This window comes from Tenrec ecaudatus, chromosome 7, assembly GCF_050624435.1.
Source record: "Tenrec ecaudatus isolate mTenEca1 chromosome 7, mTenEca1.hap1, whole genome shotgun sequence".
Lineage (NCBI taxonomy): Eukaryota > Metazoa > Chordata > Mammalia > Afrosoricida > Tenrecidae > Tenrec > Tenrec ecaudatus.
This window is the reverse complement of record NC_134536.1, coordinates 95,928,218-95,936,592: the sequence shown is the minus strand read 5'-3', so window position 1 is coordinate 95,936,592 and position 8,375 is coordinate 95,928,218. Positions and strand designations below refer to the sequence as shown.

The 8,375-nt window shown below is 38.0% G+C and overlaps 1 pseudogene; it reads right to left on the bottom strand.

Annotated features, from left to right (window-relative positions):
- Window positions 1-616: 616 nt before the first annotated feature.
- On the bottom strand, window positions 617-1,286 carry LOC142452434 (dnaJ homolog subfamily B member 6 pseudogene; annotated as a pseudogene).
- Between the last annotated feature and the right edge of the window lie 7,089 nt (window positions 1,287-8,375).

Sequence of the window (8,375 nt, the reverse complement as noted above, 5' to 3'; positions counted from 1 at the left end):
TGCTTTTAAACCTAAGCTTAACATTACATATTTAAACAATTTTCAAAACTTGCTAAGCTTCCAGCATTCATTTAAAAACTAGAAAATATCCTTAATTTATATTAAGCCAGAAATATATTACCATTAAAGTATTATTATCTTTCACTACTCAATACTGGCGATAAAATGAAATTAATTCTGGCGGAGATTCACCCTGGCAACGTTAACTTCACAGCTTACTGAAACTACTTGGCTCGCATTTCAAACAAAATGGGAAAAAAGCAAGATTCATACTGGTGTTAGTACACAATTTTCTCCTAGCTCTACTAAAGAATCACTGTTCACCTTGGATGGAGTTTAATAAAACAGAAAGCAAAGAGTGTACATAAATTTACAACAATTTTAAAGACCAAAAAAGTCCTATTAATATGGTCCCAACAATAACTCAAAAGTCTGTGACAAATAGGTGCTCCGATGAGCTGCTTATGAATACGTTAGATTAGGTACAGTTATCCTGAGAGTAGAGGTCACTTGGAATCTTCAAGGAAAGTTCCTGTTAGTCCTCACTTGGCATTGTAAGGGTTTAACGTTTCTACTAGGTGCGTGCGTTGAAGTACTTGTTCTCTAAGTCCAGTAGCTACTCCTTATCATTTATAGTCAGGACTTTAAGTGGTTCCTGACCATTCTCAGCAGTACTCTTTGCTGTGATTTATCTTCCATTAATTACTTTAGTTGAAGTTGATATGGATTTGAAGCTGCCCACCCCACTACCACCATATGACGTAGAAGAGAATGAAGCAAGGCCTCCATGACCCAATGAACCCAATGAAGTAAATCCTGCATCAAAAGCAGGAAATCCACCTCCAAAGGATGGAAACCCACTGAAGGCAGGGAAAAGGGATCCTGTGCCTCCGGTTCAGCTTCCGCCAGGGCCTCTGCAATTCCCAAAAAAGTCATCAAATCAGGTCTTCAAAGAAGTCAAATGAAAATGGGTCCCTTGCACCAAAAAATTCCCTGAAGACATCATCTGGATTGTGGAATGTGAAGCCAAACTCAAATGGACTGTCAAAGTGACCTCCACCTCCACCGATTAACCCTTCCCTGCCATATTTGCCATCGACGCCCGTCTCTTAGCATCTGCTAACACCTCAAAAGCCTCAGCTACTTGTCTGAATTTCCTCTCTGCCTCCTCCTGATGCTCAGGACTTTTATCAGGATGCCGCTTCGGTGCCAACTTCACGGTACGCTTTTTTAATATCCTCAGGTGAGGCCGGCCTCTGCACACCTAGAACTTTATAGTAACCACCATGTGTTCACTGATTGTTGGCACCAGTCCCGAGGAGGCTGGCAGCCAGCAGCAGGGAGGAAGAGAGGTGCTAGTGCAGGCGGTGGCAGCGATTCCTCGGCTTTCCTTTCTCCAACTGTGTGCAATTTTATACATATGAAACAACATATAAAAACATGTGTAACTAATGAGTTATAGTAATAAAAACAACACACATGAACTATCACTTAAAAAATAAAATAAATAAACTAAAACAATGCCTGGACATTTACTTTATCCTTCCTGATTCTATCTTCTATCTTACTATCCTAAAAGTAGTTGCAGTTTGAGCTTATCAATCTTTCTAAATGGTAACATTTTTACTACCTGTGTATTGAAATGCTTCCATACTCCCCTAAACAGCTGCTGGATGTGCGTTCTGGTGACGCAGTGCATTCCACACTGAGCTAAGCACAAATCAGAACTTCAGATCCACCGACAGCTCGGAGAGAGAGAGATGCAGCTGGCTCCTTCCATAAAGATGCAAGTCTCCAAGACCCAGAGGGGCGGTTCCACTCGGTCATTGAGTGATGCTATGGCTCCTGGGGGATGCACGCAGGTAAACCCTGGACTAACACTGAAAGGTGAGTTGCGCAGAGAAACCCAGAGGAAACTTCGTAGAAAGAACTGCTCATAAGCTTCCAAAGGCTGGCAGGTCTGGAACACCTATGAAGCACATGAGTTGGAACTAACTTACCACCAAGTACTTTTTTACCATTCTTGTTTACTATTGCTGTCATTGTTTAATATTGCAGAATTATTTGATTTGTCAAGTTTTGAATTTATGAAAATTATATATGTAGACTTTTGAAACTTAGCCTTCTTTTCTTTAAACTCTTCATTGTGTTTTAAGATTCACCTGTTATTGTAAATATTATTTTTCATTCTATTTCAAGCTTTTAGAAAGCAGCAAAGTTCGAAACCATTTGATTTTCACTATGCATAATTACATTTTTTTCTCAAGCACATGTGCCAGCCTAATAAATCTCTTTAAAAGTCAATATTAAAGACATGTGACTATGCTTAGCCTGTGTTTAAAAATTTCAACAAATTACTATTAAAGCAATATTGTTAGCATTTAAATTGATTTACCCTCAACCGCACTAAATAACCACATAGTTAGGCTATTGGCCTAATCACCTGCGTGCATGTTAATGGTTGTCATCCCGGACATTTTTTTAGTGGAAGTACGTGACTGGTGGTATTCTGATGTTGTTCCCACAGATGTGTCAGACTGCTCTCTGGGTACCTGTCAGTTGCAAACTGTGTGGCCTAAGAGATCTAAACGCCTTTGATCGTGTTCCTAGAGAATTTGGGAATATGAACAAAGTCTACACTTTCTATAAAATGATGCCAGGCCCCACGGGAGCTCTATCACTTCACTTGACACATGCTTTGATCTCTTCCCACCATAATCAAGCCAGAGTTTGTGATGAAATGTCTCTAACTCTACCTGGCCTGCCAAAAATTCAATATGGTTGCTTTAGCTTATCAATGATAAAGACTTATTTAAAATAAAATTTTCAATCAAAATACACTTGTGTGTGTGTATATATATATATATACATATCTATACAAATGTGCATGATAACGACTCATTTTCTTAAAGACCAATCTTAGTTTAAATGTAAAATTATCCACTTCATAATTTATGGTATTAACATTGCTTTCTTTTCTTCCTCAAAATTTTATTTATTTTTTTTACTACATTTAATCACTTCTTCAAGGGAATATTACCTAGCATCACAAAGACTCATCCTCAAGATTAATATCTACCAGTCGCAGTTAGTGCGCTGTGGTTTCTGTGTCACAACGGCTCTTTATGACAGAGTAGAACTTCCTGCTAGAGCCCCCAGGCTGTGGTCTTTTTTTTTTTTTTCATCAATTCCACAGATGTTTATTGAGTGAACCCTATTTATCTTCTATTGAATATTGCACGCACAATGGTTGAAACAATTTCTTGCCTTCAGGGAATTCAGACAACCAAAGTCAAAATTTAAACTTGTACTGTTGGCTATACCATATTGAAAATAAATATACTTAAACCAGGGGACAAAGGCATGAAAACTTAAGCATAACCAAGTAGCTTGAAAGAATGAGCCACTGGCTCTGGGGGCTCTGGCCCATGGTCTCAAGAGACATCAAGGTCAATTGGCATAACACAATCCACAAACACAATGCTCAACATCGCACTTTGGTGAGTAGTGACTGGGGTCTTAAGATCTGAGTGGCCATCCAAGGTATAATTATTGATCTATCGCCATGGGAGGAAATAAAACTGATGAAAATAAAAAACACACACAAGGAAACAACTAGTCCAATGGATTAATGGGCCACATGATCAACACTCTCCACTACAACTGGTTTCCCTCCACTGCTCAGTTTTTAGCCCAACAAGAAACAGGTTTATATTCTCTGACATGGAGTCAGGACTGACTGATAATGACCCTATAGGACAGGGTTGAAGTGCCCAGGCTGTGGTCTTTCCGCAGCAGATTGCCAGGTCTTCTCACCTGCGGAGCCCCTGGTGGGTTCAAATGGCTGGCGTTTTTGTTAGCAGTGCTTGCCCTTTGTGCTACTCCTTCTCGCAGCTTGTATGGCCCCTAATCCATCATTTTTTTCACATGACTGTCTTTCTTTATTGATCCTAAGGTCTTGAGAAGACGGGTGGGATCTTGTTCTTCTGTGTGATATCTATGAAAGGGGATGGACACGTGCTTGTCAAAAGAATGTGAATTCTTTGAACTATTCTCCCCTCTGCCACACCAACTGTTTTTCCTTTCATGATCAATTCTTGAACCGCATTCTCCTAATGTAGCTACTTTTAGTGCACGTGGGTTTTCCAGAACATAAATACTTCTTATTTTGCACATAACAAAATTATGTCATTCCTGTGCTATACTTACTTATTGTTTCATATGACAAATACAGTGATCTCCATTGTGGGGGAAGCTTTTAAAGAATTCAAAGATGAGTCAAATAGCTGAATAAAATAAGAAGATGGAGAGAAATGGCAAACACAGGGAGGATGTGGGAAGAGAGCTGTTACATTGGGGGGGGGGGTTGCAATGATTATCACAAAATGAGTATGAAGTGTTTAATATGAAATTAAGTTGCTGGCCACAGGGATATCAAGGTCACCAAGAATAATTTGGAGGTTTCCAAGGACTTGTTTAAAAGTGCTTGCAAGTCTGACCAAAAACTCTGACATTAAAAAAAAAGTAAGTTGTCCTTTAACTTTCCCCCAAATTGCAAAGAGAGAGAGAAATAATAATTACAATACAATGTATTGAGTACTTTCACATAATAATCGAGTGATTGAAACACATTTATTGAGTGACTAATTCTGGTGGGGGAAATGGAATATTTGAGCTTCACAAATTTTGCCAGTGAAGAAGACACGAGGAAGTAATTGGATGGTAAAGTGCTCCAGTTCGAGCCAATAGGCTGTGTAGCTCTGAGTTTAGTCAGCATTGCCTCAGAAGAACAGACTGGCAATTTACTTCAGAGGAACTAGCGGTACTCTGACACACAGGGAGTTAGCGTGAGCTGGAATCAGCTTAAAAGTAAGTGGCTTTAAAGAAGGCAGGCAGACAATTCTAAGAAGATTTGTAAACACATGACATAAAAAAACAAACAACAGCCACAGGCATGCTTATGAACAAGGAATTGTTAAACGCATTTGAAGAACAGGGAACCTAATGGGGAGAAGGGGACACTGGAAAGTTAGCCGAGGAACAAAATGGTCCTTAAAAGTCATGTTCAAACATGCAGACTTTCCCTTTGGCCAACATAGATATGGAAGAAATATTTAAACGAAAAAAAGGCATGATCTGGTTTAGCCCTATGAAGGTCATATTGAATGGCTTTGGAAAATTGAGAAAATGTGAGCTGAATTTTGAAATGGTATTGATTCTGCTATAACTGTGCCTGGTCTGACCCCACCACACAGGCCACTAAGGGCAGGCAACAGAGCAGCAAGGGAAGCAAAGCAATGAAGTCCCCAGGGAATACCAAAATAGACTTTGGGGCCCGGGGTTGGCTCCCCATCAGACTTGACCGAAAAACATTCCTAAAGGTTAACACACAGACCTAGAACTATTTACAAGCTTTTCTTTTTGTTGTTTTGTTTTGCTCTGCCTTGTTTTTGTGCTTATTATTGTATCTGCTTGTCTATCTAGATAGGATAGAGCAATAAAAATCCAGAGGGAAAAACAACTGGACTGATGGTTCCAGGGTTACAGGGAAGGGGGGAAGGCATGGGAAAGAAAGTGGGTGTTAACAAACCCAGGGATGAGCGAACAACAAATGGCCTAAAATCAATGGTGAGGAGGGTGTAAGAAGCCTGGTAGGGCTTGATCAAGAGCTATGTAGCTGAGAGGAATTGCTGAAACCTGAATAAAGGCCAAACATGATAGTGGGACAAAAGGAAATTTAGAGACCAGTGAGTTCTGCCAGGGCTTCTTCAGCTTGCTGAAATGTTTCCATGTGGAATTGTTTCATCAATTCCTGGAGCCTGGTTTTTGACTACTGTATTCAATGCGCTTGAACTTCTTCATTCAGCACCTTTGGTTCTTGGTCACATGCTACCTCCTAAAATAGTGGAATGTCAGCTAGTTCTCTTTGGTACACTGACTGTGTATTCTCCATCTTCACTTGCTGCTTCCTGCAATATTTTGCCTATAAAATCTTTCAAAATTGCACCTCGAGGCTTGAATTTTTTCCTGAATCCTTCCAGTTTCATATATGTTCAGTGTGTTCTTTCCTTTTGGATTTCTAATTCTAGGTCCTTGCACATTTTGTTACAGTATTTAGGTTTGTCTTATCGAGCTACCCTTTGAAATATTCTATTCAGCTCAGTGACTTCATCTTTTCTTTCATTTTTGATGAATAGCAAGTTTCAGGGTCTCTTCTGACATCCACTTTGATCTTTTAAAAAATTTCCTGTCTTTTAAATGTCCTTTAACTGTCTTCATGAATGGTGGTCTTGCTGTCCTCCTCACAGCTCATCGGGTCTCTGTCATTAGTGTTTAATGTGTCAGATTTGTTCTGGAGATGTTCCCAAAACTCAGGTGAGATAGACTCAAAAAAGTTTCATACTTGCTCTTGTGGACTTGTTAAATTTTGTTCTGTTTTATCCTGAACTTACATATGATCAATTGATTATCTGTTTCCTAGCCGACCCCTCATCTGGTTTTAGCAGCTGAAATTGAGCTTATCCAAAATGTCTTCCTACAGTTTCATTTCCGATATTCCATCTAGGAAAGTCCATGTGTATAGTCACCTTTTGTGTTGTTGAAGCGGTATTTGCTATATATGAACAAATCAGTCATTTTGCAAAATTCTATCATGCGATCTCCAGATTCATTTCTATCAACAAATCCATCACTACTGTTTCTTCCACTGTGTTTCCAACTTTTGCATTCAATCACCAGTAACTATCAATGCATCTTGATTGCATGTTTGAATAATTTCCAATTGAAATCATTGGTAAAGTTCTTCAGGTTCTCATCACTACCTTTCTTTTGTGGTTGATGTGTACATTTGAATAATAGTTGTGTTGTTTGGATTTCCTTGAAAGCAGATATCTTTCATTAACATCTTATCATTAACAGCATGGTACTTCATCATGTACTATAGACCTGTTACAAATTGTACTACAGACTCTTTAGACATTGGACTACAGACATTTTTATAGTCTACTTGATATTGAAGGCAGACTACACTGCTGAAGAAACTTTCATTAAATTGACTGGCTGTTCATAGCAGATCTATCTCATCACGAAAGTGATTACATTATTCTGGATTTCATCCAGGAGGATTATTATTAAGCCACCAAAAACCCTGGGCTAACCAACTAGACAGAAAGCCTTCACTATCACAAGTGGTTATAGTATATACAACTCGGTCTCACAGGATGATCTAGAAACAATGTGAAATTGCAAGTGGAAAATGGTTTGGAAAAGTCACAATTATATACACATCCAAATTATCATTTTTTTTTGTTAAAGCACAGTTTTTGCCCAGGGCTCTGCACTTCACTAGGGAGATTTCCTGTTGAGAGAACAGTGCACCACAAACTACTGTCATCAAATTTACCTTCTGTGGTTAGCATTCTTGCAAATTATTTTTATAGTTAAATATTAAAGCATATTTTTAGGAGTGAGTTGTCTTAAACAAAAGATCTGCATATGATTTTCACTTTAAAATAAAGTGGTTGGAGAAAAGTATTATCTTATTGAAATATAGGCCACATTCTTTGATGGGGAATAAAATGAGGTGCTGGTGCTTGTAGGTTTTCGTAAATGAGAAAAGTAAGCTTTCTCTTGTTGCTGCACTCCTATCCAAATAAATAATGAAATGAAGTTTAAAAATTTTTAAATCACATGATCATAAAAATCAAATGTTTATATGTGACATAGATTACTTTGACTCTAATTGTAACCAGAAAGAGTTCTATATAAAATTCAAATTTTTCATTAATCTTGCACTCAAGGGAAGATCCTAGTTTGTCATTTTTAGTTAGTTCTTAAATTTGAAGGTAATTGGTTACATAGCAATGACTTCAGAAATTTGAGATTGATTTAGAAACAGAAAATAAAAAGTATTAGAACCATTTCAGTCGTGGATCAACTAACAATTACTGCAAACAACTACACTTTTAAAGTACACGTATCCCACACAATGGTTGGAATAACATGGTTCAGAATGCCGATCATAGAGCAATAGATGTCATCACGGTCAACCAGAAAAACAAAACCATGTAACAGGGTAATTTTTGTTCCCAGAGGAACAGTGGCTCAATAAAAACCTTTAATATGCAGGGCATTCACTAGTGAGATCATTTTTTCCAACCTAACTCAAATAAACCATTCTAGATCAGAACTTAAATTTTTCTTCTAATTCAAGTAAAGATGTCATTGCAGCATTGTTGTACAAAATGAAGAAGTGATTACTCACCTGTGGACACATTTGTCATAGAAATATGTAACAAGAAATATAGTCCATTTTGAGTTGATTGAATTTATTTTTAAAATCTAATAAATTCAAAACATATTTTACATTTCTAATG